Source organism: Pollicipes pollicipes, unplaced genomic scaffold (genome assembly GCF_011947565.3).
Source record: "Pollicipes pollicipes isolate AB1234 unplaced genomic scaffold, Ppol_2.1 Scaffold_4002;HRSCAF=4701_pilon_pilon_pilon, whole genome shotgun sequence".
NCBI classification, from domain to species: Eukaryota; Metazoa; Arthropoda; class Thecostraca; order Pollicipedomorpha; family Pollicipedidae; genus Pollicipes; species Pollicipes pollicipes.
The window spans coordinates 5,144,147-5,172,001 of record NW_023596420.1 but is presented as its reverse complement, the minus strand read 5'-3'; the positions used below and the strand labels follow the sequence as shown (position 1 = coordinate 5,172,001).

The 27,855-nt window shown below is 49.2% G+C and overlaps 1 long non-coding RNA gene across 1 annotated transcript; it reads left to right on the top strand.

Moving 5' to 3' along the window:
* The first annotated feature begins 20,954 nt into the window (after positions 1–20,954).
* On the top strand, positions 20,955–23,215 carry LOC119094616 (uncharacterized). The gene is made up of 3 exons (XR_005093771.1): positions 20,955–20,995; positions 21,445–21,639; positions 23,073–23,215. It is a non-coding gene; the product is annotated as an uncharacterized LOC119094616 (long non-coding RNA).
* Positions 23,216–27,855: the final 4,640 nt, after the last annotated feature.

Here is a 27,855-nt window from a genome sequence, read left to right as displayed (position 1 = left end):
TGCGGGATTGGAGGGGGAGTCGTATGCCTGCTGCGGAGTCGGAGGGGGAGTCGTATGCCTGCTGCGGGGGTCGGAGGGGAATCAAAACCTTGCCGCGGGACCGGAAGTGGGTCATATCCTTGCTGCGGTATCGGCCCGTCCTCGAGCCTCTGCGGTCGCCGCGAGCCCGGCACGATGTCGCCAAACGCCGGCCCGTCCTTGGCTCCGATCGGGAGGGGCGTCGGGCTGTAAGGGGTCGGCGCACCCGGGGGGTGGTCCACCTGACGCCGAGGCCGGCTGTCGCTGATAGCGGGCCTGGCGTCCACTGACCACGGCCCAGGCAGCACCCATGTCGCCAACGCAGCTAGGATCACCTGCGAGGGACCGGCCGCCGTGGCGTTAGGCGTCACGAACACGGTTCTCGTGTTCGTAATGAAAGGGCACTGGTCGCTTGGAAACGTAACTGACGGCCGAATACCGGGTCCGAAGATTTTATCGGCGCTGGCTGAGGTCGTCAGGTCGCTGAAGCAAAACACGAACAAGCTGATATACAACAGAGAGACTGACAAAACATCTTCGGCGCCAAATCCCTGTTCCGATCGCATCCCATGCAACATAAAAGTCCAGCCTTGATAATGTGAACTTTTCAAAGCCTCCCCTTTCAAGTGTTTGCACTGCACATGAGGCCCACTTCCAGCGCACGTACCTTCCACATGCTGTTGAGCAGCTGACTCTGGTAAGACAGGATGCTCTAGTCTCGGAGCACCAGGCCTTTATACGTCTGCGCTCGCCCGTCTACTTTCGCAGTTAACCCCGGCGCCTGCGCCGCCAACATGTAATTGCAGGAAGTGAACCTCATTGTAGGTGGAGAACGGGTCGCGGAGCCGCTGCACGTGCGCTCAGGTGTCATTTTGGGCGTCGTCAAGACATCTCGTGGGAGTTTGTGTCAAAACCGTGTTAATGTGCGACATAGTTTTTGATGGGCTTGGGAGAGCGGATTGAGGATCAGGGTTTGCGGACGGGGTAAGGGGCGGAGGGTAAGTGCCCAACATGCCGAGTCCCCGAGAACCAAGCGTGACGTGAACGACTTTGCAGTTTGCTACTGCAAAGTCAGCCTGAGCGTCTTGGATCTGTTCCTGCAAGTGATTGAATTTTTATCGCGCAGCATAATTGGTCATCGTTGCAAGCGGAGCTGCACAGCCCGATACGAAAACCCATTTGGCGCTACGCAGTCCCGTTGACTTAAACACGCCCAGCACGTTGCAAGCGATTCAGCTAAATGCTACCTGATCAGTGTTAATGCTACTGTTGCCATAAGCACATGGTCAATCAAAACCACTGAATTACCCAAGGTCGTGCTCAGTAACGCCTTAAATATACTTGGCTCTTTAGCAATAACATGGTGCTTCCAAGTACCTGCAGATCCACACGCATTTAGCATAGATTATTATTCGCTTAGATATTTGTTTGCAAACACTTCTTGAGAGCAAGCAAAGTTACGTACCATCAGGAAAAATGAGACTCTGTGCTGGTCTCGATGCTCAGTACCAAGTGGCATTTGCTTGCTATGTGGCCGTCTGTGCAGGTCAGGGGAAATTCATACAGATTGCGTTGTGAGAAGTTGATAATGACGTTGATAACGACGCTGATAATGAGGTTGATGGTGGGGTTATGACATGTGCATGACTAATTGAAAGGGATACTTGTAGGCATTTACAACTGCTGTGTTATGTAGTCATTCACCTGGTATTGTGTCTGATACCATGGCAAACGGCATTAATCGACGATAGCTTTCGCGCAAAAAGCATGATACACACCATATTCAACACCGAAGACATTTTTCTGGACCGTCGTTTTTCTGTTTCATCCCCAACTTAGACACTCTGATTTATTGTTGTGGTAGTCCAGGCAACATCCTCGCAGTGGCCAGCTCTTTGTAGACGTTGTAAAGTGGCATTTTATACAAAACATTGCACATGACCAAAGAGCACGAAAGGGGGTGCTGGCAGAAGGCGTAGCCTCATCGCCTACCTCTGTATGAAATACAATGAGACATGTGGAAATGATTAGAAAGATGCAGGCGGCGAGCTTTTCCCACCGTCCTCTTAGAGGATGCGCCGCTGCAGGACATCAGCTTATTTCACGCTTTCCTGCATTTCCAACTATCCATGCGTAAACATTTCACATTCGTCACTCATCCGTCTACAAACAGAGACAACCCCAATGAGAGCGCATGCCTACGGAATCTTGTTTTGGTGTATCGTCGGTCGGTTTAATAACTCGATTAATGAAGTTAAACAGCTCACAACTGCAGCTTAGAACTGCTGGAACTACCTGACGCCGCGCTGGGTTTCAATCTTGGAAAGAGATCGTCCGCGCGTGGGCCGTTTATTGGTGTGGCTCACACTTGGCGGCAACTTTGAAAATTCCCTACGTTTTTCTTGTCTAAACCTCATTCCTCCCACATTGGAATTTGAAATACATGCATCTTTGTGACGTAAGGTTACTCCATGAGGAATGCAACCAAAAGTGTAACTAAATACAAGAGTGTTGAATAAGTGTACTTGTGCAAAAGAGAGGCGAATAAAAGCTGTAAGATCCGGGCACACTCAGTACCACACCTCAGTACCAGAGACCGATTCCAGCGCAAGCACTCGGCTTATGTTCAATATTCGAATACTGAAATCAAAACGTTGGCTTCGGCCATTGAAACCTTGACAACAAAATCAACTTGCATTCAGATCAACACAAGGAGGCCGTTACGCTTCCTCATCTCGTCAATTGCATTGTATGCTCGGGGAGAACGATCGGCACCAAAGGTTAACACGGGAAATCTGTCAGTTTCATGTGCACCTCAGGTGACTTCAAAGCAATAGCACAGGAGGAACGTTATCATGTTCTTGCACATACTTGAACGCAGCGTCAATTCTTTCTCATTCCTACAGAACGTTTTGTTTTGACAGTCGTTAGATCTTTATAGCGCAAGTTGTCCGCCAAGTGTTGTGTTCAACGAAAGTCCTGCCGAACAACATTTCGTCCATCTCCTGTCGGACAACATTTCGTCCATCGGACGACAATATGGACAGCAAGCTCCATCCCAAGCTCTGATCCTATCGGCCACTTATCAAAGGCAACGGCTTGTTCGATGTGCAACTGATGTTTGCTTAGCTACCCGAATATTATCAAATTTTGGAATATGTCCTGGTCGTATAGTACTTGCCGACCTAAGCTTTAAAAAAACTTAAATAGACTGTTCCACATTTGTATGGGGTTTTAACTGAAATAACCAGTTTGAAGGTCATCTGGTGCAGTCGCAGCCCTACCCTTCTAAAGACCTAAGTTTTTCTAGTTTCTGAGCTGCACACCCGCAAAGATGAACAGCCTATATCGTGTAGACTATTTTAGATCATTTAGGCATGCATACACATTTAAAGTCATTAAAATCCTTTCATCACAACTGGTCATGTGGCGTTGAAGACCAAAAAAAAAATGCAATTGTAAGTCCGTTCATATCTGGTGTGCAAGAGCACGGTTTACAGATACAATGCACCTCAATTTCCATCAATGTTGAGCAGGCTGTGCAAGTTTCAATCACGAACCACGTTTTGTGCTACATATTATAAGAAGCTGGACATGGGTGCTAGTACTTGCAGAGATAGGACTTGTTATCGAATAAGTTAGGAATAGCGCCATAAGGGAGTAAGTGAATACCAGTAAACATCTTAAAGTCGCGGATAAATATGCAAGAACACCACGGGAAAACGCCAGCAACAAAACACAAGCACATAACGACATTTGGTTCAGCGAACACCTCCGGTAGCGCCTTTGCCACTTTGCCACCAAGTAAGTGCAATTTCGCCCGGACAATTTGGCAGCACCTGAATATCGTACAAGCGTTCAATGACGTAATCAACCAATGTCATATAGAGGAGCTTCGTTACTAAATACAAAATTATATTGCCTAGAGCAGTCTTTTTTACTTTAAAGTACACCAATACTTGTAAGCGATCTTATTTAATTTTATATGATGGTCGTTTCAATATCTTATATTCTAAACATTCACTTTAATAAACCGAGTCCAAATGGCAGCTCTAAAACACATGAACTATCGACTCCAGTCAAGTGACGGGTAACCACGAGTCTTCGCATAAAATAGGGTGCGAAGCTTCCTCGCAGTGCACGGTCTCCGACTTCCGGTCACAGCCCATCTGCTCATGCAGGTCAGGCGTGCCAGGACACGAGCAATGACCTGACAACCAAGAGATGAAACCACCGCACAAAACTCGGGCGAAAAGAAATTTTAATGTCGCCGAATCCGAGCATCAGTGCGCGATGATCTGTTATCACCGAAGCTGCCATCGAAAACAACCTGGAGAGAGGCACTGCCGGGCCGTGTGAGCCGGCGTCGTTCCCAAACGGATCCCACACACCGCCCCAATATCCTAGCAATCCTGGCCATTGCGCCACGGCGGTCGGGTTCCGGCAGCCGGGCGCCGCCGCCGGCGCGGAGGCGCGCCGCTCGTGACGGGGGTGGAGCGGAAGTGATCCGCAGCGTGCTGGCCGCCTCAGCGGCCCGGCCGACCCCGCCCGGCTGCCGCTCCCAGGGAAGTTGCAACACGACAGCGATCACCGGCACCGGCGACCGCGGCCGCGCCTTCCGTGACCTGAGGTCAGCCGGGCAGGTGGCCGATCTGGAGCGCAGCACGAACCCTCGCCACACACGCCGGCAGACAGACAGGCGGCTCCAGGGTGTGATTTGTTGGGGAAATGAATGTTGGGGGAAATGTGAGACAAAATGTCCATATCCCAGAGATATGGATGTTCTGAAACAGGAACTGGTTAGCTGACAACACAATGCCAGACTGAAGCAGCACTGGAATACACGTGGATGTTGGAAATAACCTAATGACAAACTGATCACGTGGAAGATGATTGTGTGGCAAGAGGATGAATTAGAGGGCGATCGATCTTTTGACAAAGTAAAACGAAATGCATCAACGGGCATATAGACTGAAACCGCCAATGATCACACGTCAGATTATCGACGGGATGCCGTTAAGCAACGGCAACGATTGACTTTGAAACCAAAATGGGCCAAAATTGTTCCGTCCCGATAGTTTGGTTGGTTAGCCTCCCTGTTTTTAGACTCACCCACCCGTGGCAAGGTGGGCTCGAGTCACTTATTAAAGGACTCAAAACGTGCCCCTGACAGGGATGGCCTGTGGTTTTACCTGGCTGCCCACGTCAGCTATTCTCAGCGACTTGCGAAGACAGTGTAATATTTTTAGTAGAGGTTGTCGAAAGCTCCTAATGACGAAACACTTGCTGGCAGTGCACTCATAAACACATAGTAAAACTGCCCCAGCGGGGGCGCTGCCAGACGGTGAGATCGCGAGAGGCGTGACGGCCAGCTATTTTGAGGTCTCACGCCGAGCAGTATACATAATTATGCGGTTTCTGCCGCGTGACCGTGCTCAATGTGTACGCAACGGGTGGTAAAGGTGTATTTTTGACGCCGGCCCAATTTCTGCATGCAAAATTGTTTGGTGTTTGACATAAGAGGGTACTGAAGCCCTTGCCTAGTAGGGCCATAAGGGATCGACCGATCACCGAAAACCTCTTTCATCACCGTAAGTTTCAATATAATGCACACAACCAAAACGTTTGTTTATACATCATTCAACTAATGTCCGGATAACTGCTACTGCTAGGAAACCAGGCACACCGATCCTAGACTATGGGATAGCCCACTCACAAAACAGTCTTCTACCAGCCTCAGAACTTGCCAGGGCCTCACATTTAAACTTGATCTACGGCTGGATTTACTTTTCTTTACCGCGAAAAACAACGAATGGCATTGATAGACAGGGTAGCTGAATACATGGCAGGATTAAGGCTGATGGCAGGCAGCACTGGGAGAGAGCATCCAAGATGTGGGCCTCCCCGAGGCCATCTTCACTTATTAGAAATACGCGTATGATGTGAATCCCGCCTCAACGGTCATCAAGCTCTACACCATACCTTAGGCATGCTCCAAGCCTGGCGCGACATGTGCTGCCTGGCGGGCGCCTTTTGCCGTGTCCCAGCAAGTAAATTGTATTGTAATATGTTAATAGCTTCACGTCAGACTACTAACTCTTTCTGAACAACATGCTAGCGCTGACAGAAGATGGGGGGATGTGACGCAATCCCCCCCCTAAGGTTTTCTGAAGACACCCGTCCGACATATTGTGGAATCGCGCTCAAATCTTTGGTAGCCTCTGGGATATTCGTTGCTCATGCGTTGGCGCAAGTATCCCTAGCTTTCTGGCTCCGGAGAGGCGGCGGCTGTTTACGACCGCTGCAAGACGGTCCAAGGTCGGCGTGGACGATGAGCGGCAAGAAACGATTCCGCTGACCGCGCGTAGAGGGCAGACACTGTTATATTAACGAAGTCTTGCATTACAGATATGGGCTCACAACAGATAAAACTACATACCATCGCACTCATAATCGAACAAAAAACAAACAAACAAACAAACAAATGCCACTCTTTGTTTCAAGCCTTGAGCTGCATGGTTCGCAATATTAACATGCAAAGCTAAACTAGTTTGATTTTAGACAAAAAAGACCTTATACTTGGTTTAGTGCGGTCAGTTATCAACATGAGATTTACTACCAACCACGAGATCTCATTAAGAAAATCCCCTGCCTTTTCCACCCGAGACTCTACCTTGCATTGCTTGCAAACGGCAGCCGGTCGCTCCCTCCCCACTTATCCGTCTGCGACCTGAAAACCGGTAAATAAGCGTAACGGCTTAGATTGTAGCCTTTGTTATTTTTATACATATACTGGTGTAAGCGGCTGCATTTCAGATCATGAAAAATCAGCTGTTACAGCAGAATGACACATTTCGTTACCAACATTCATACATTGGTTCAAATTCCGTCAGCACGCAAAAATTGCTTCTTGCACGACAAGTAGTGTGCAAATGTAAGCTTACCTGTGATAGTTGCCACGTAAAATGTAGGGGTATCAATACGTATTAATTTCTGGGGCCTTATTCAACTCTCATGTTGAATTGGGCCTCCTCAATGCTGTTACACCTCACGTAATACTTCTGGCTGGAAGAATAAGACCAAAATGTGAGAAAAAAGCTAACGGCAACAAAACCTATCTTTTCTCGGCTTTATTCACCGACCGTGACCATTACGCCGCTCAAATGTCAAAAGATAAAACAGAAGAATTAAGAACATAAATTGCCTGTAATCAAGACAAAGCAGACCAAATCTGTTGACGAGCACATTTCAGACAGGGGAGGCTGTGATGCCCATGAGTTGCTACTTCCCTTAAATCATACATAAAAATTGGCATTCCTGTCATCACGCCACCACCAAACAAACAATATCTATCTATAAAGGCTGCATACAAAGTAAGCTGTCCGGCTTTACAATCTGCGCTTAACGCATATCGTGAGTTTGCCTAGGGCTCCGACACGCCAACTTTTTACTACATTGGTGACAAAAACAATAATGAAACATCACATTTGCATCCATGCAAATGTCATGCCCACAAGTGCAAATTACATATGTCTATGAACGAGCACTGCAGAATGAGTCACTTCCAGAGCTTTCCTGTTATAGCAGGGACGCTATGGTCAGCAAAAAGCCAAAATTGTCCTCAGAGAGAACCAAACGCAAATTTATTACTAAACTCCTATGGCAATTAGACCAAAATCCCACAAAACCTTCTACTATTTATAAAAAAAATCTCTCCATACAGCGGAAGGTGGCAATTGAGTCTACCCCTCTCCCCCGTCCTCATTGGCTACATTTTCTACCCCAAATAACTTTTCATTGTCTTCCAATTACATACATCATGGTCCATGATTTAAGTTTCCAGCAACCAATATTAAAATAAAAAGGTTGAACTTTGAATACTTGCTGTTTAAATACTGAAAAGACATTGATGAAAGCATTGCACTTCAAGCACAGGCATAGTCGTTGAAGACAGGATGGGCAAGCATTGAAAAATTATGCAATCTACCCCGAAAATATGAATACCTCCCTCCCAGATTCGCACTCTTCTTCACAAACTGAGGAAGAAGGGCTGAATCCCTGACCTGGATAGGAAACTAGTTACACCCCTGGTTTGTAGGTCTATGTGACTGACAGCCATTATTACTCAGGACAAGGGTAAAAATGGAATAAATTGGCAGTTGAGAACCATTCTCACCTCCTCCCATTGCCTTTCATGAGTGCCATCAGCCTTTGACATCGAACCCACGGTTCTCTTCCAGAGGAAAGAAGGCTAGTCGTCTGCGACTGTTCTAGAGAGTCAACAGCCTACTGCGTGCATTGAAAAGGTGGTCCGGATAATCACAGGTCAATTTCTACCTCGATCGGATCATCTCGCCGACTTGATCTGAGTTTTCAACGCCTCCCGCCGCTGAGGATGGGATCAGTGAATCGCAGCGCCAGCAACGAAGCAAACAAGATCAGAAGCAAAAACTAAACCATAGGCAGGTATTCATGACACTGCACAGCGAATGCACCTTGCAAAGTCGTAATGCATTAAAATTCACCGCCCACCCCATATCAGTTGCATCGCAACGATTGAAAAATGCCTTTGCAGCCAGATAAAGCTCAAAAGCAAGATCTTATTCCATACTTAAACCTGTCTAGTTTGGGACGGTGGGAGTCGGCTGATAAAACAGCGGGTCGGTTGATCGGTCGGGTCAACAGGAAACACACTAATTGTTCGCTGATCTCTCACCGAACCGAGTGAAACACTAAATATCAATAATAAAGTTGTAGAGTACGGTAAAGGGTATTCAGGGAGAGGTTTGTATTGTGTGGGAAATGTACCACCTCGTAGCCATAATATATATATATATATATATATATATATATATATATACGCTTGGTTAACGTTAGGCGGCGACGCCACAACGTCGCAATGGCTCGCGCTGCGGCGTTGCCTGCCAACGTCGACTGCGTCGCGTGGAAAACAGTCGTCACGCGGAAATGCTGTGGTTGGTCTTGTCTATTATCGTTAAGGCCGTGTAATACCAATGTAATGTATCAAATGTAATATTGCGATTATCGTCCAGTATGGCATCAAGTTTGTATTGTTGTGTGGCCTCAGTGCTTGCTATTGTTCGCGGATGGGATAATTTTGAACTGATGTGTGGGCGAGGGGCAAAAGTGAGCATCAAAGGCAGTTTTTTTTTTGGCAGCAAGATGCCATCCTGTGAAGTGGTCCGTTGCAAGGATGTAAAACGACACAATAAAGACATTTTTTACTTTTCCAAAAAACCATCCAACTGTCCTGAAAACATGAGTGCACCGTTGCTCTTGGACTAACGCTATAAATGCGGAGAATGCGGTAATCTGATCCGATCATTTTCAAGATTATGACTATGATCCTGGCCATCTAGTTAAGGCCAGTCTTATCCCCAATGTTAAACCATGCCTTCGACCAAGTGCGGTTCCTTCTATGCGACTGGACATCGCCGGTACGTCGAAGTGAGTACGCGTGCGCTTAAAAGGAAAATTTAGATTAGAAAAGATTAAAAATTAAAAAAAGAAAATAAAAAATTCCCCTGTTTTATGCAGAAATCTTTGAATCCGAATCAGTCACCAATGCATGCGTAATCCGTGCCTCTCTGTGCAGTTTGTAGACTGCAATACGAGATTCAAGCGAGATTTTCCGACCATAATCTTGCTTACAAAGTGGGGCCTGACTACCACACAAGTGGCACAGCCATCCATGCTACACGGGCGAAGTGGGGTGGGGGTCAGGGACGTAGTCAGGGTCTGCGGCGGGGGAGGGTAGGTTTGCACGAGCGGGTCCCAGCCCCATTGACAGTACATCTATGCACTGTGAACTGACCAACAAACCCCACAATCGTTAATAGGTACAGTACCTAGCGCATCAATGAGCTTCTAATATTGGTTTACCCTGGTGCCTTAGTTCTTTCTCCTGCGTACCGTACATGTTCACTCGGCTTTTTGCTAGTCTTGCTACTTAATATCCACTTTTGGGCTCTTCGTGTTGCTGTTCATGGCAGTGTCTGAGATTTCAAATAAAGGCTATTTGCATAGTCACCAAACTCCGGGATTACATCCAGTAATATCGCGATAAAAAACCGCTGCTGTGCCTAAACCATAGGCCTTGAACCTCACGGTCGGAGACGAATGGGGGTGTGTGTGTGTGGGGGGGGGGGGGCTGGAGCCTCGGAGGGCCGTGCTGTTCTCGTGTATTTTTGCGTCGAAAAACAGTAATGGCGGCGCCACCCCCCTGGGGCAGCCGATGCAATGAAGCGGGACCACGAAACGGGTCCATCCAGACAGATTCGTGGTTATGGCCAGGAGCGGGAGATATCAGAGTGGCGCACGCAGTGCAGTACTCGTCGGCCGCTGACCGTCCTCCTTACCCGCTCGGATTATGCCACGCTGGACCACGAAAAAGGTGGTTGTGTATAAAAACAAGCATGCGATAACGAAAGAATGGGCATGTCCAGGTCCAAGACGTTTTGCTGTCGTAATGAAAAAACAAAACTGGTGAGTTGTAAAAGGGTCTGAGTAATGCGCCTCATACGTACGCGGAAATGACTGTTTCGTTGTCTCGCAGATCCAAGATCCAGCTGTGGGAGAAGCGGCAGCATTGCATTGCATGCTTGCGTGTCTGTCTGAGGCATAGACGGTTCCTTCGCACACAAGCATTTGGGTTGTTTCAGATTGCTTATCATGTCGCAAAACTCTGCATTTATGCTGACAAATTTATAGCTGCGTTCTCCGTCCCCCCCCCCCCCTGTTTATTTTGGGTCCTCGCCAGTTGCACACAATGAAGTGCATGCTGGGTGTAAGAATCGTTTAAGTAAAATACGGCGAATTATGAGTCATACGTGTGCTCGATAAATTTGCTGCATGACGTGACGGATATCATCTTGATTGACGCCATGCGCCACGACCTTCAGAGGCTTCGTGGCATAGTTGACGCGATGCGCAATGTCCACAACGTCGTATGTTCTACCAGGCAGCATACTACTTCCGTCGTCTCAAACTGCCTCAATCGCACACCAGTGCAACCCAGCGTGTTATTATGCATAGTGTTGAGGACCAACGCGACAGGTCGGATGATGATCCTGGTGCCGCTCAGTTCTTTCTTTGGCAGTGGCTGGACCTTGGGCAAGTTCGCTAACCTGCATTTGAGTAGCTGTGGGCTGGCCAACTTCAATGCATTGCCACAGACTCAATGTTTGGCATCCTCGGCAAATGGGAGTGCCATGGCACATGGGTTGCTGGTTCCTTGGCCTATGTTTGCTGTTTTACAACAGGTGTGACAAAAATCCCCTTTTATATTTCCCCATAGTACTTCTTGAAGTGCCCTGTGGCGATCACCAGATGCATTTGTTAGTAGGTGCACCGGCGTAGCAGACGCGAAGGTAATGCAAGCGGCGCGGTGATGCCAGGCTGAGACTTTGTGACGTCATTGTAATGGTGAAGGAAAAGTGCCGGAAAAATCCCCGAATGATCATATCTTTTTATATGGCCTTGGCTATACTCAATTTTTTTTAACCGGCTCAGGACCGGTTCAAAGATTTTGGTATCCGATTCAGCTCATGGCTCATAGCTGTTCCAATATTTTTTATTAAGCTCAGCTCATTCATTGCTTGCATTAAACCATTTGATTTATGGATCACGCAGCTTGCGAAACCAAACATCCGATTCAGTTCCAGCTTGTGGCCCTATATGTATATATGAATATTAGTAGCAGGCTTGCCGTTTGAACCTAGCAAATACAATGCAGCAACAAAACCTTTCCTGTAACCTGTTACCAACCAACTCTCTTCAGCCTCATCTTTGGGCTAGCACATTCTACCTGGCACCTACCCCCCGGGTGCATTGTACATTTGTCATATGACATGCAATGTGGACTAGCTGCACTTAACCTCACAGTTGGCCGTCTACACCCGCCAAGTGCCAGCCAAGTGCATTCATACGTAGGTAACCACATTTCCAGTAGCCAGTACTAGCCGCGCCGTTGGCGATGGCATGTCATCAATTAAACATCGGATTGCAGTTCTTGGCACAGCGGTTAGCTAGCATCATTTACATATACATCATAGACTTACCGTGCCCAGATAACAAGTATTACGAATTAAGATTACAATTGTCAGGAATAAGTCCAGCAAAAAAATCCATGTGAGGCCCCCCCCCCTTCTTCCGACCAACAGAAAACTGAACTAAACTGAGCTAAACTGAACTAAACAACTGAACTAGAGCTAGGCTAACGTAGGCGCCCACTGTGGTCTCCACCAGAAGACCTTAAACCTATCTCGTTAGGTCACTCTATGATGAGTAAGGAGACAAAACAGCTTTCCACGCTGCGTAGAAATTAATGATGTACGCTGTTTTATCCGCATTCCAAGACTTCTGAGGTTGGAGGCTAGATTATCACTTCAAGCTGTGTGTTGCGTGATGAAAGTTATCTGTGCAATTCCCGGGACACATTCTGCGACAAGCTATGCGCACATGAGACGAGACAATAATGCCACTATTGCTGTTTATTTGATAAAGCCTCGGCAAAAGTATGCTTACAGCAGTTGTAATAGCAGAGAATTAGTGGTCGGGTATGACTTAGTTCATTGCTATGACAATTATCAATGAAAAGTATGACTCTTCGATTTTATAGGTAACGGTCAATCTTTCACTGATTTTAGCATAGGACATAGGACGGACGGATATAGGAATGTAGGACGTCTGCACCATGTAATATTCCCTGATTCCCGGCTGACTGGCAAAATTCATGTATGCTTAACAATATTTGCGTTGGCTGCTTAGAGATTGCAATAACAAACTTTGGGCGGATTTTGCGACACAACTTTTATAACTAATGTTGCAAGCTGTTTGTTTTAACACTCTGAAATGGTCTGTTAATTTGTCTGGGGCATGCTGTGTTTCCTCCTGTTGCCATTTTCATTCGAACCATGTGACTCACTGGCACAACATTGCTGGAAATGATTGGCTTACGATTCAGGTTATGGAATTCACGAGGAATGTAACTCAGCTTATGACTAAAAGCAGTATTTTTCCTAGTGAGCTGACTCGGCCCACGACTCATCCAAAAACGATTGATCCAAGAACCGATTCACGATTCAGCGCGAGAGAAACTCAAGTCAGTTTCTAACAGCGCTTAGCATTTTTTGCCCTTAAGAGATCTGGCAACGTGAGCGAAGTAGATTGAAAAACATGAATCAGAGGTGAAATTTGCCTTATAAAAGCATAGCTGATACGATACGCCACTTTCACCAAACGGCTGATGTGTACCATTTAAAGTTTTGATGGGTACTTTAACCCAAGCTTTCCGTAACCTATCCTTTAGATACGCTAAACACACGACAGTGCAGCACTTGTTTTCTTTACCTTCCCCCTGGGTGCATCCCTAACCAGACTTTTAAAATTTTAGGTGTCAAAAGAGAGTAAACGTTCAGGCGTGCATTTCAGATTAGCTTGACGACAAACATGGGCCAAAAAATCCACATCTCAAGGGGATGGGAGAGAGAGAGAGAGAGAGAGAGAGAGAGAGAGAGAGAGAGAGAGAGAGAGAGAGAGAGAGAGAGAGAGAGAGAGAGAGAGAGAGAGAGAGAGAGAGAGAGAGAGAGAGAGAGAGAGAGAGAGAGAGAGAGAGAGAGAGAGACCGAGACCGAGACCGGGACCCAGAGACCGAGTATTTGATGCTCCAGCATGAAATTACAGCGAAATTCATGCCACGAAAATCGGTTAAAGCCGATCGTACCCACATGGCTGGTAATACACGTGGAGTATGTGTTCATGTACATATGTGAGTCCTGTAATAATGAATGAAACAACGGTGGGACCGGGCATATTTCAATCCCGCGTGCATCATGTAAACTTGTGCGATGGTCCAGGGCCATTTAGACGTGTCTCATGTGGTCAGGGTGGATGCAGTGAGAGCAACAGACTCTCAAGGCGGCGAAAAGGCATGACCTGATATTACAATGTTTGATGTAAAAATGCATGCTAGCATACATACCTAACATAGATCTATTTCAGGCATTCATATCTGAGTTTAATGCATACACACAAGCCGTGCTCAAAATATATTTTGTGTTAGAATTAGATTTGAGATTAAAAATGTTATGTTTATGTAAGAAAACGCCGGAATGTGCCACTGATTAGAAACTGTTGCGCCGAACTAGAACAGCAGTTATGCACGTAATCGAATCCCACTTGCCACCTGGTGACAGTTCTTCAAACCTTTAGTAGCATGTAGACCTGACTGATGCTGACTATAACTGAGGGGGCCTCCCCCCCCCCCCCACACATGAAGGCTGCGAGCTCCCGGCTCTACTGGCCATCTGGGGGTAGTTTTTTAAAGCTTCAGTTGAAAATCAATTTGTGTGGTGTCGCCTGGGGCAGAGCGGAGGCATACCATAAGCGATGAAAAATCACCAACCTAACAATCTTCTCCGAGCACTCGGGATGCATTTTTCACCTGGCAACTGACCATAAAATTACAGGAAACCCTGGATTTCAGAAAATCTTCAGAAAGCGAGATGATTACGTTTCAAAACACCGAAAGCAAAGTGGCAGAAATACGTCGCCATTTGCATTATTCAGTGTTAATAACATACAGTTTCCATCGGTTCATGTCATCCTCTGTCTTGCTTCATCCTGTGTCCTCGCGACACCCCGCTTGTCCGGGGCAGGCTGCACACGCGCCAGCCCTGAGTGGGCCGAGAGCCCCGTGGGAAGGAGGACCCCGATCGGGTACCCAGCGCACATGCGCATGTTAAAGCTAGGCGGTTGGCCCTCCGGGCGCATGCAAATCTGCCCCATCGTTAACCATTTTCCTTCATCCCATAGCCCTGTAATGATGAGATCTGGTCGAAAAGGCTTCAGTACAAACAACCAAATATGCAGTTCTATTTTACCCGCGGTCCCGGGGTTCATACTCTTCTAAATTTTACTAAAGCAGCCCGCATTGATGTCTTTGGGCTCAGACCTCAGCTTGAGATGTGCCTCTACTTATCCCTCAGCGAACTGCCCATTTATGCGCTAGACATTAAATGCATGATACAAATTGCAAGTTACTCATACCTACCTTGTTTGACACTAACGTATCGAAGCCGAACACATGGAAGCGGTTAGGCACTAATTCCTAATTAATTGTTATGCTTCTCCGGACCGGATCAGGTTTAATTCACAAATTTGTTACAATTGGACCGTCTGGTGGATGCTTGCTCGGTTGATGCAATCCCTAGAAGTGCCGCCTTGTTTGTGTAACGCAGCGTGTAATGGGCCTTCCCTGCATACGTCTCCGCTCCAGCGTTCTCCCCCCTCTTCATGCTTCCCTGCCCTGCCAGGCGGCGCTCTGACGTCCACGCCGGGCAATGCGGCCGCGCTCGTCGCCGCCGCTTTCGTTCCCGAACTACCGAATTGCAACGATGACGTCACGCGGAAGCCGCAGGTCGCGACTGGCAAGCCGGCAGCACCGCTACAAAGGCGGGTCCAGGGGTGGGTCACGGGGGCCAGAGGAACTCACGTCATGGGCCCGGGTGTGTGCTAAGATCACCTAAATTCAGACTGTTAAGTTGGACTGTAGTGCAACTTGCATCAAATGATAGCACCAAATAGTATGAGCAACACGATCTATACAGCCTAATCCCCTCCCAAAATTATATGCTGAATCCGCCTCTGAGTCGCCGTGAGGCGCGAAAGCCGGAGGCGTCCGTTGCGAAAAGCAAAGCGGGAAAGGACACAGTGGATATTTAAGGAAAAGCATGCGCCAATAAAATTTCAAGGGGATGGAGAAGTCGGAACACCTACATTATGACAAGGATTTGGGAGCAATACAGCAGTCGTCACACAAACATGACGCAGCAAAATTCAGCATACATGAGCATCAAGTCTGAGGTCACAGGGCAACGCTTCCGAAAAGCGGATATAGTCGCTGGTGGCGGCTGAAACGGCATGGTGGATAGGTAGTTCCCTCACAGCTTTGAGAAACTCGGCCATCCGGGGGACATAAGCCGTTTGGGGAGGGGAGGGGCGTTCTAAAGTCCTAACATTTCTCAAAGTCCCTCCCCCACTGCATCCGGGCAGCCTGGCCTTTCATCGGGACTGGCTTTGCTTCTGGCCTCAATGCATGGCGCCGCCGCTCTTCCGTTGCATTACGACCGCCACAAAACAGCGGGCAGCATGTGGCGCACGTGCAGGGATTGCCATTGAGGTCAGCTGGCGGCGATAGCAGTTGCACAGCAGCTGCGGCGAGACGAGCGTCCGTGCATTGCTGTGCAGGCGGGCTTAAGGGTCGCCCTACGGACAAGGGAAGGCGGGTGGGCAGTAGCATGGTGGGTGCCACGTCGAAGTCGTTTGTGTGGGGCTGAGTAAGCACATGGTCTGAATTTTCTACCACCCCTATCCCCCCGAAATTTAGTGGCGTGGAATGGGATTTCTTATCGCTGGGCGCTGACCATGTTTCGAAGGTGTTTGAATACCACTGAGCCTATCGTTGTGAGATAGAATAGTTCTTTTCCCATGTTCTTCATCGATAGGGAAGTTTTTGGTGGTCATGCAAATACACGAGGATAACACAAAAAGGTGCCCACGATTATTCGCATCCGTCAGCTGCATGGAAGACAGCCATTTCACCCCAAATTCAGGAATGTAACCGCTCGAATCAAAAACTTGTCCGGGAATCCACTCCGGCCCGGTCAGTTTTGTGCATGAACCACTGGCTTCAGTATTAGTATGCCAAGACCGCAGCAATAACTGGTTCAGGCGGGCGTCCAGTGCAGCTTAGGTGATCACAACGAACCATCGTCCGTGGGCGAGACATTTTCCTAATACTGCGCAAGACATCCTGAACTGCATTTCATTTACGTGCGGACCGATATGATCCTGTACTGCGGCTCACAAGGATGCTAATGGTAGTTTGAATGCTCGTCTATTGCGCATCCAACAGAACGTGGTGAAAGTGCTTCAGTTCAGTGGAAAACCATGGGTGCTCTCTACCAGCCGAGTAGCGGACGTTACCAACGGGATGACGTCAGAAGGAAGTGTCATTGGAGCTTTGCGACGGACTCAGCTGCTAAGGCTGTAGGCTGAGGCATCTCCCGCCTCTCACCCTGGCGGGAAGGGCGTGCACCGCCGGGATCGGCGGCCAGTAAAACAATGCATGATGCACGATAGCATGACTTGATGCAATATGAGACGAGTTGGCTTCTTCCGTCTTATTTTAGCCCGTCGCTGGGAATCTGGACGTTGTACAGTCGTCAGCGGTCAGTGGCGCAACCAAAGGCACGGGGCTTGTGAGGCTTAGCCCGCCTCCAGCCGTCAGGATCGGGCGCAGTATTTCACCGCAACGCTATGGAACATGATGACAATGTGGCGATCAGGAATCTGATGATGTCTTAAAATCTCATTTGTAACCATGGCCAATGGCATGTCGCACCCAGCAGCCGTAATTTAGTGACCAGGTCTGCGATGGGACGAATGGATATGCATGCGGCATGCATTGAGGCAATTCTTTTCGGCGCTAGGGCAAGCCAAAATTGATAGCATACTGACGCGTTAAGTACTGCTTCTGGCAGTGTCTGTGAGGGTGATGATAGTTTAAGAGCATCTTGGTCTACTCACAGTGCACGTGCATTGCAAAGAGGGCATAGACTGGCTCGCCAAAATTAGCCTCTCCCCCCCCCCTTCGCTGATCCTGTCAGTGATAACGTGACCTTGTGCTGAACAAGATGTGCCAATCTCGTATGCACGGCACTATATTTTGTAGGACGCGTGGCATAAAAAACCAGCATGGGCTGCATTCAAAACAAGTTCGTTGAGCACGTACTCGTTAAGCATACTAAATAATCTTCCCGAAGTGATAAATAAGCAGGCAGCCGTAAGAGCTCATGCCTGCCTGTTTCGAAGGATTGGACAGAGTTGCAGAGTCTGTTAGCTGTTCTGTCCGACCTGCTTTTTTCTTTCTGCTCTTATGCTCTTTACTTTCCTTCTTTCCTTTCTCTACTCTGCTCTCTCCTGTCCTGTCTTGTTGGCTGTCGCAATCATGCGAATTGATGCGACAGCCATCCCCCTATACGCGCGCATGAGCGGAGCAGACCTGGCTTCAGTCCGTATGCCCGTGCCGCGACTCCCTGTCCGATAACCGCAAGCTACAATGCCACAATCAATGGTCATAAGTCACAATTCCCTGAAGGGATTAAACAGGTGCTATCGAGAGACAAGGAAAGATCCTTATCTGCAAAAGCGGCACTGTCTTGACACGCGCGCTTCATTCGTGTTTGCACTTACTCGGCGGGGTCAGAGGTCGCGCGGCCACCTGCATCGGCCGGCGGTCGGCCCGCTTTGTCCTGGTTTGCTGCGCCGAGCCCCGCATGTGGCCTCCGCCCTGAGCGAGCGCTTCTGCTGACTCACGGCGGCGGGCGTTCCAGCTGCACGGGAGATCCCCTACCCCTCCCCCCTCCCCCGACCGCGCCGCGCCAGCTAACAAGCGTCGGCGCCGGGTCACGCGTCTGGACTAGAGGTGCGCATTTATATCGCCTTGCGGGCGCCCTGGCACCCTTCCAGTGGGCGAGGGTATTAGTTTTCCACACGAGAGGTGCACCAAGCCGGCCTGCCCTACCCATCACTATCTAGCACGAGGTCCGCGCAGAGATGAGAGAGACCTTGAGGAACGGACGGTTCACCGTACTAGAACGGACGATAGCGTTGGATCGGCCGCGTGAGCTTTCTCGTCACATCGGGCCGAAGGCAAGATTGGGGATTAGAAAACATGTGTGCATCTGGACAGCAGTCATTTGCACTAAGTCGCACATGTGATACGGGCGTCGCAGTGTTCGAACAAAAAGTCGAATGGGGAACTCGAGAGCGAAAAATGTCGGCAGGGAGAAATGCCGGCAGAGATGACAGCCGAATCGGTAAAAACTCGGAGGGCAAAAAACGACCGGGCCATACAAGTCCATGGAGACAAAAGTGGAGTTGAAAAGGCGCTGAAGGGTTAAAAGTCGACGGGGATAAAGCATCGAAAAACACATAACCATGAGAACCACAGCACCAGCGGTAACTATGAACCTTTTGCCCTGGTGTTTGTAAACCTAGTGGTTGTTTGGTGGTGTTACCTGGTGTTCATATAGAAACCAGACAGGTGAGGGAAATAAATATCGTGGTATGTGGGGGGAGAGATCAGGCCCCCCTTTCCCCGATACAGTTGAGAAAATTCAACACAGGAGATGGAAAGCTTGGCAAGACACTCTATGGGTACCTACTATGGGTATCTACTACTAGGTATGGGTACCTACTATGGGTACCTACTACTAGGTATGGGTACCTACTATGGGTACCTACTACTAGGTATGGGTACCTACTATGGGTACCCTCCTTGTAGGGTACCCATAGCAGATCGGCCACCTGGTGGTCACCTTAGCAGGGTACCCATAGCAGATCGACCACCTGACAGCTTTGGGGCGTGTTGTGGCTTCCTGCCAGGGGCGTTTACCGGGTGAGTGCAGGCGGGCCCACACTGGAGGACCCAGGGATGCGAGGTAGCGGAATCACCGAGTCCGCGGGCGGACTCGAGTGCAGTCGGTAACATCCTCATTCACGCCCAGGGCGGATCTGAGTGCAGTCGGTAACATCCTCCTTCACGCCCGGGGCGGATCTGAGTGCAGTCGGTAACATCCTCCTTTACGCCCGGGGCGGATCTGAGTGCAGTCGGTAACATCCTCATTCACGCCCGGGGCGGATCTGAGTGCAGTCGGTAACATCCTCCTTTACGCCCGGGGCGGATCTGAGTGCAGTCGGCAACATCCTCATTCATGCTCGGGGCGGATCTGAGTGCAGTCGGTAACATCCTCCTTCACGCCCGGGGCGGATCTGAGTGCAGTCGGTAACACCCTCCTTCACGCCCGGGGCGGATCTGAGTGCAGTCGGTAACATCCTCGTTCATGCCTGGCGTCAAATTATTTAGGCTCTCTTGCCTCAAATTCTCTTCCCTTAGTTAAATTCTCCTGTCTGTTTGTTTTTATCCCAACCGACGTTTTTCGGCTGCATTTTTTCAATATTTCTCCCAACTCGTATTCTGTCGACTTCTATCCTTTACGACTTTCTGATTCGACTTTTACCCCTGCCGGATGTTTGCTTTATAAGGAAGGTTTTTACTTCTCCCACTGTTAACTTTTATCCCTTTCGACTTCTTCCGATTCGACTTCTATCCCTGCCGACTTTGTTTCAGTCAATTTTTGGTCGATGGACTTCTTCAGATTCGACTTTTATCTCTGTCGACCTAAATCCCAGTAGTAGATAAGACAGTAATAATAGCCTTATTCCTCGTAGAAAGCCAGCAGAATGGAAAACATAGATGTTTTGATATTTTGGCAAAATGGTTTAATCGAAATAAATGTCAGCAGCATATTTGGAATTACCTGCCGATCAAACTTGATTTTTGAATTTTTTAACAGCGAGCCACAGTCTTTACATGCCACCAACATACAGGGCATTAAAGAAGGAGCAATGCTAACCATAATATATGCACTGTATTACTACGATACAGTACATATATAACTTGATATTGGAATGCAAGAAAAATACGTGAACGTGCAAACGAATTCAATCAAACAGGCGTCACACAGCACCCTTTTTCAAACATGCAAGTGATTTCGTCAATAGGCATCACGCATCACACATCGATTATGCATGCAAACGACATAAATTAGACGGGCATCGCGCATCACATGTGCATGCATACATGTTTGAAGGAAGCGTGATGCGTGGTGCCCGTTTACTTTAATTCGTTGCATGTTCACGTATTTTTCGCGCATTGTTATTATTAGGTGTGCACTGTATCGTAGAAACAGCTAACAATTGCTCCTTGTTTAATCTCCTGAATGTTGGTCACTTGTAAAGACTGTGCTTGCCGTTTTAAAAACAAAACTGACAAATCGAGCAGGATCAGCAGGCAATTTTGAATCTTCTACTGGTCTTCGTTTCGATAAAGGTATGCTGCCGAAATATCAACGCATTTATCTCGCTATTCTCTTGGGTTTTCTACGAGGATTAAGGTTGTTACTACTGTCATATCTACATGCATAATGTTCCTCGCAAAAGCACTTAGTAAGACTGTTCGCTTTCCTTGTTCGGCTTCTTCCATTTTCTCCTCCACATTTTGTACGGAAACCTGGTTCTTCTTCGTCTGCTGGTCACAGCAGACATGTGAGCAAAAGAAAAACTGTCTCGGACCAGACCGGCGGGGCGCAGCGGCCGGCGCCCACCTACCGCGCCGACTTCAAACACCGCCGGCGGAAACGGCGCCGGTAAACTCGCCGGCGCCTGCGGGCTCGGTCGCCGCCGACGAAGGTCAACAGCGCACGTGACGTCACTCATGGCGAGACGCAGATTCGCCGCGTGCGGCACGTGACGCGTCCGCGGGGACTTTTCGAACTGCAGGAAAGCTGATGCAACCCTGAGCGGTCGGCGCCGGCGTATGAGGCAGCGGCTGCGTCAGCGCCGCGGGCGTACCCCGGGTCTCGCCGCTGCCGGAGCTCGGCCTCAGAGCTGCACGAGCCTCCACCGCTGCTGACGGCACCCTCACCCGGACAGGCGCACTTCGCAACAGGAGCTGAACGTCTCGAACCGCAACAGGTGGGTAGATGTCTTCTTCGGTTGAAGACGAAATGTGAGGAATTTTATCGCGGCCAGTGAGCAGAAAGGCGCGATTGGAAATGAACAGTGGTTCGGTGTTTGAGGAGACATCAGGCATTGGTTGATGACACCTAGGTCCGGTATTTAGCGTTTCGTCTAAAACAAACACTGAATGGATACGTCATCTGATGAAAATGCAGTACAATGTCGTTGATACGAAGGTGCTTGCGACTCTGAAGCAGCGTCCCGGTTGCCTGCACTGATTTGTGGGAGCGCGTCGTTCAAGCAGAGATAATTCAACTTTAACTATTCAGCTTTTACATAACTAGAAATAGCGTGAGTTGTGTCCACCAAATGTTCTGTGGGTCCAAGTTTGTGCCTCTAACATATGTGGCCTTGCTGCTGGTCTTTGTCGATGAGCGACGTACTGGTTCCCAACTGGAAGGTTACGCGAATATGCATTGTAAGCACGGGGAAATTAGCACGGCGACAGGGCATAAACAACTGCCCAAGCCGGGACAGCTTTTCAAACCACAACATACGCAAGGCTCTGGTCCCCATGCCGTCCCGCCCATGCCGCCCACCAACAGACGAAGCAGCGCAGTTCATCGATCCACCGCCCTCATATCAGGCCAACCCAGGGAATCGATTCGGTCTGGACACGCTGAACCTCTGGAGGTGATTATGACGAGTGGCTGCTGCTACCTGCGACGTGCTGAACTCCGCAGGGAGCGTCTGCAGACGAGCATGCAGATGCTGGATCGGTCATGGAAATTGCACACTGATTTAGGTGCTCTGCACGTTGTATTGTAATGTATGCGCATTTTCGTCTTCTCTGATTGCCACTTGGTCATATCGCCGATCGTTGTATCAGGTTAGATAGAGCATTAGGCACCTCCGCGCGACCCTGCTCATTGCGTGCCCATGTTCTTCAACGGCCACATCATGCCGTCGGTGATGCAATACCGGACACCCAGCCTGATTAGCTAACTGGGCTGGGACGGCGAACGCAGCCACATCCCGGCGGTGCAGGCCGATGGCCGCGCCCCTGTCGAGCGTCCGCGGTTCAAGCACCGGTCAAACACGCGCGCTGTTCAGGCGCGCACTGAAGACGGACGGGAACGGACGTGACGGCGGGACTCTCCCGTTCCGTCGCCGTCGAATCTGTGAAAGACTGCGGACTGTCAACAGGCAGGGCTACGGGCGATGAGACATGCGGTGTTCTGGCATATCCAATAGCGGCGGTTGGTGGGTAAGGGTGGGCAGCGTTCGGGCGGTGAAATAGGCGCTGCTTTGGAGTGTAAAGTTGACAGTGCTTGGGTATGTACAAATTGGCAGCGTTCAGGTTGCCCAAAGCATGCAACGTTCTCAAAAGAGGCTCAGGGATTCACTTTCACGATGACCTGCCTTATCACTCGATCTGTTGATTTCAGCCCGCCGTTGACCATGACGAAGTCTCCCCGCTCGCCCCTGTTCAGCATGGCGACGATGAAGAAGAACCCGGCGCTGATCCCGTTGGCCACACTCGTGGGCCTGGCCGTGCTGGGTGACTCGCTGTTCGCTCTGCGCACGCTCATCAAAGTGCCCGAGGTGCAGTACAGGAAGCGCGACACTGAGCCCTGGGAGGACTACCGCAACAAGGAGTACAGCCTCTACAACCCGCGCGGACTGGAGCGCGACAAGTGCCCGGCGCCCGACTTCTAGACGGGCGGGCGGGACGGCGGCGTCGAGTGTCAATGTAGTCCGTTCGCCTTGTTGTTTTGGTGGGAAGGCTCGACCAAGTTAGATGGATTTCGTCGAGCTTTGACTCGCCCACTGTGGCACAGTGAGGTGAAGGGTGACGTGTACAAAGAGCGAATGCTTGCGGGTTATGCCGGTGATGTGTTTCGGCTGTGCTTTCAGACTGTTTTAATCGCACCCTACATTGTTTGTGTTTCGCAAGTATTTCGTATGGACTTCTTCGCGTGAATGCGATAAATTGAATTGCTGAGCTGCTATATCTTAATGCTGAAGTGCTCTTTTCTTTGCTGAACGCAGGAAACGTGCTTACGTGTGGTTTTTGCTGCACCTTAAGCCACCTTTATTCTGTGATTACGTGGAAACGGCTCGCATTTTGTGTAACAAGAAACGAAAAAAGGCTAAGCATGATATAGCCGCTGGGGAAGCAGCGTTGAGTGTCCGTTGGCAGTTAGCACAAGAAACATAACATTGTGCGTTGGTAGTCCTGTTGGGCGTTACGGCGTGCGCTGTACTGTGTGTCGTGTTGTAGCACTACGGCATGGCACACGATGGTTATTAGCGTAAAATAACTTCCTCAAAGCCACAAAACAAGGCAAGCCAGGGTGCGCACAACCAGTCGAAACATGTGAACGAACGGTGCGCCTCGAAGCCAAAACTATTTTCAGCACTTCACGCCCGCGCGGCGCCTCGCTTGGTAAGGGACGAAGCACGTGACGACATAGGCAATGCTATTACCATGCAGATGATAGCATGCAGCCCAGATTGGATCACACCTGTCTGGGAGCTTTACAAATGTATCCTGAAATTAGCCACATGGTCTGCTAATCTATTGGCCTACTGGGGAGCTCATCAGAAAAAGACGGTCATTTATTTGTATTTCTATTACACCACTTAACACATAGCATGGTCCCAGACTTGTTCGACGATGACACAGACTATTTCGATTAAAGAAATGGATAAAGTTGCGTTGTTTGTATTAGTTGGTTATTACAAACGTATTCATGAAAGCCCAGCATGTTTAGTGGATATTGGCCACAACTGATTGTGTCATACGTTCGTACGCTTTACATGGCCTATCGCTCTCGGTTTATACCACGTAGCAGCTTGCATCGAGACCGTTTTACTAAAAAAGAACAGGAGTGGCTTCTCGGGAGATTCGCTTCTCGGGAGATTGGTTTTCTGTTAGCTTCTGGTTCACCTCCGGTCGAATAATGTGGAACTGACTAAATCGCGACCGATAGATGTGTTGTCAACGCATCGCTTGGATCCCAGTCTGCGGCCCTGTAGCAATGTGAAATGGCTGCAATGGCATTGTTTTATGTTCTAGCGTTCATTCTGATGCTTGAAATCGTTCACCCATTCTATATGCTAACCATCACGAAAAATTCCGTCTGGCGCTAAGGATGCCCCGGAGTACTGGGCACGAGTCTTAGGCGGGGGGGGGGGGGCTGTCCCATCGCGGGGGCTGTCCCATCGCGGGGCTACCCCACCGACCGTCATCGAGAGGTCAGCTGGTAGCTTCGTAGCTATGTTCACGGTCATGGGCGAGCAAGGTAAGCACAACAATATGACTGAGTACTAAGGCACGTGAAATGTAGAAAATTTTCGAATCTGTAGCTAGTCAGCAGCAAAATACCCAACTAATGAAGCAGTTGAGCTCCAATATCCTAATAGGAGTTGATCCAGATAGGTGATAATCCAGATGTGAGGGCTCAACCAAGGCTTAACTTGAGTCCTCACATCTGGGCATAATGTCCAAACGTGAGAGCTCAAATTACTTATTATTATCATATATTTCTACAGGAAATACCGGCACAAGATACATCATTGCCTCTCACATGACCTGGTTTTCTGAACCTTACTTTTCGCGAAGCCTTGTTCATCTGAGATCGTGGATACATACAGCATTACGTCACATTTTCTCAGCATAACCAACGCTTGTTTGACAACGCTATTGAACCCGTAGCTCCCGGTATATTGAAGGCTGGCTGTTTTCAGTACACAGGCTGCCATTCCATCGCCTCAAGGTAATTCAAGCCTGGTAATGCATGATTTCTATTCGTTGGCAGGTGACCTGCTGACCAGACCCACACTGACGTGACCCACACTAAAGTCATCACGATCGTCCTCTCTTTCTCCGGTTCAATCGTGTTGATTCTGCGTTGTTAGGAGCGCGGGGTGCAAACATAAGTGCCCAGTTACAGTTTGTGCTGTATAGTTTTTCAAATAACCAAATTTTATGTTGCCATTGCTGATCGAATGGAAGTTTCGTTTGTGGTCACATTGGAGCACTTCAGAAAATCACGCCAGACAAAATAATTTGTAACTAGTTGTCTTGACAATATTGGACCAAAACTTGCAAAAAATCGATCTGTTCCCCGCTCAAAATTGTTAGACACGATAAACAGTATGTGGAAAGGCATTCAACTGTTAGAAAGATGGTCAGGTTCTAGTCGGGCTGCACCGCCGAAACGGCACGATTTGCCGTTTGTGAATTGGTGTTTAGATAAACTCCGCGCTCATAACTACACATGCAATCTACCAGCATTCTTGCTTATCATCGTCAAGGCCAACCAGTGGCTTCGCGGCAGCATTCCAGATTGCCCGTAGTTTCATGCATACCCCTGTGCGTCACGTTCTCGGACGGACTGTTCCGTCTTCCAACCGGATCGATTAGTCACTTTATTATGGTACTGTGCGCTAGGTGGTACTGTGCGCTAGGTGGTACTGTGCGCTAGGTGGTACTGTGCGCTAGGCGCTGGCGTCGCGTGGTATCTGGACCCGAAAAGTATGCAGACATGAAGGTATCGGAAGAAAAGGGCGTTGCATTTTTGTTTTTGTGTGTACGACCATAGCATTTTTGCCCTTGCTCTCGCAGTGAGCAAAATTATACATCGCCCTGGCAGGCGCCGCATTCGGTGCATCGAAAGCTCCAATGCTGATGTTGACGCACAGACGGTCATACCAGGTCAGACTTGGTACAGCTTCTTGGTGTTACGGCCGGGCGAACGGGGTGATTTAGGTGCGCTTTGGTGAGCGGCGTATATGTTGTTCCAGCTGATTGCTGCCATCGTGGCAACTGGGTGCGGCCAGACTGGCTGCGATTGGCTAGCCTGTCAGCGACCAGGTCACCCTATCACGTGACGAGCCGAGTGGTGCTAGCTCGCGGATGGGAGCGTACATCATGAACCCACCCCAGTCAATGGACCCTATGAACTGGAATGGTCCCAATGGAGCTTCAGTCCATGTCGATGCTATCTGATGCAGCAGGTGAATAATGGGCGTATTCCAACATCAGCTATCTGTCCTTCACTGGCACCGGTCCAAATCGTCCGCATGGAAATGTGATGGGCAACGGCTCGATTACTTCCGCAGACTTTTGGGTCACCACCTCACGGCTTCAGTCACTCACGTGAGCCTGATCAATCGCTCATCGCCGGTCAGGTGATGTTGAAGCGGCGTAGCGTTGGTCACACCCCAGGAACCCACCGTTGTGCAGAAGCCAAGCTCGTGTGCAAACATGCACATTCCGCTGAGCTGTTGGGCGTGCTGCCCTCGCTAAGCCGACCAGAGCCGTCTGGTCTCGTCTGCAGTTTGGACGGGATGTGACGTCACAGCCGGTCGATGATACTACGCCATGCAGGTGATTAGTGCGTTCAGTGCGGCGCATGGGGTTACATCAGGCGTGTTGCGTCATCTTGTGCTGCGTGCTTGTTGATATCGCGCTGAGCTTCCTGTTACTCCACAAAAGTCTCGGAAAATGCTATCTTACACGATGATCTGCCATGTCAAACCACAGTTGCGCAAGGCCACATTCCCCGCTGCTGGAGCCGGGTCTGGTCAAAAGGAGCATCTGCAAACACGTGCGCTGTATCGAGCATCCGCACCTACTAGATGCCGCGCCATGCCAGAATGCCAAATTCCGTCAGACACTTGCACTTTCAATGAGCCAGATTTCAGAGACACGTGAAACAGATGTTGTGACTCCGAAATCACATTCTATCCCGGGCACCGCAAAACAATTACGTGCTTATTTCATGTTACTGTCATTCCTTTTTGTCAACAGGAACAATAGATAACAGAGACCACCTTTGGGCATGTTCAGACTCCGGTGTCCGAGGTGGAAATCCCGTGCAATGTGAACCCATGAACCATTTCTGTATTCAACCGCCAAGGGCTCATCCCTCCGCATGATGATAGTGATAAATGAATCACTATCATCCTCCGCATACCTTATGTTTGAGCAAGTCACCGGCGCCCTCCGTCTCCACCGACCCATTGCGTATCCCCCAGCCCGCAGACGCACCTCCACGGCGTGGCATCTCTGTCACCGATCCATCATCGACAGGCGCGCAACCGACAGACTGATCGCACCGCCCCTCTGCGGCTCTAGCCCGGCGCGCTCTCACTCGAACCTCGCGACCGAGGCTTCCCGCCGGCGCGAGAAAGGCTGGTGGTCGTCAGCGGTCAGACCGG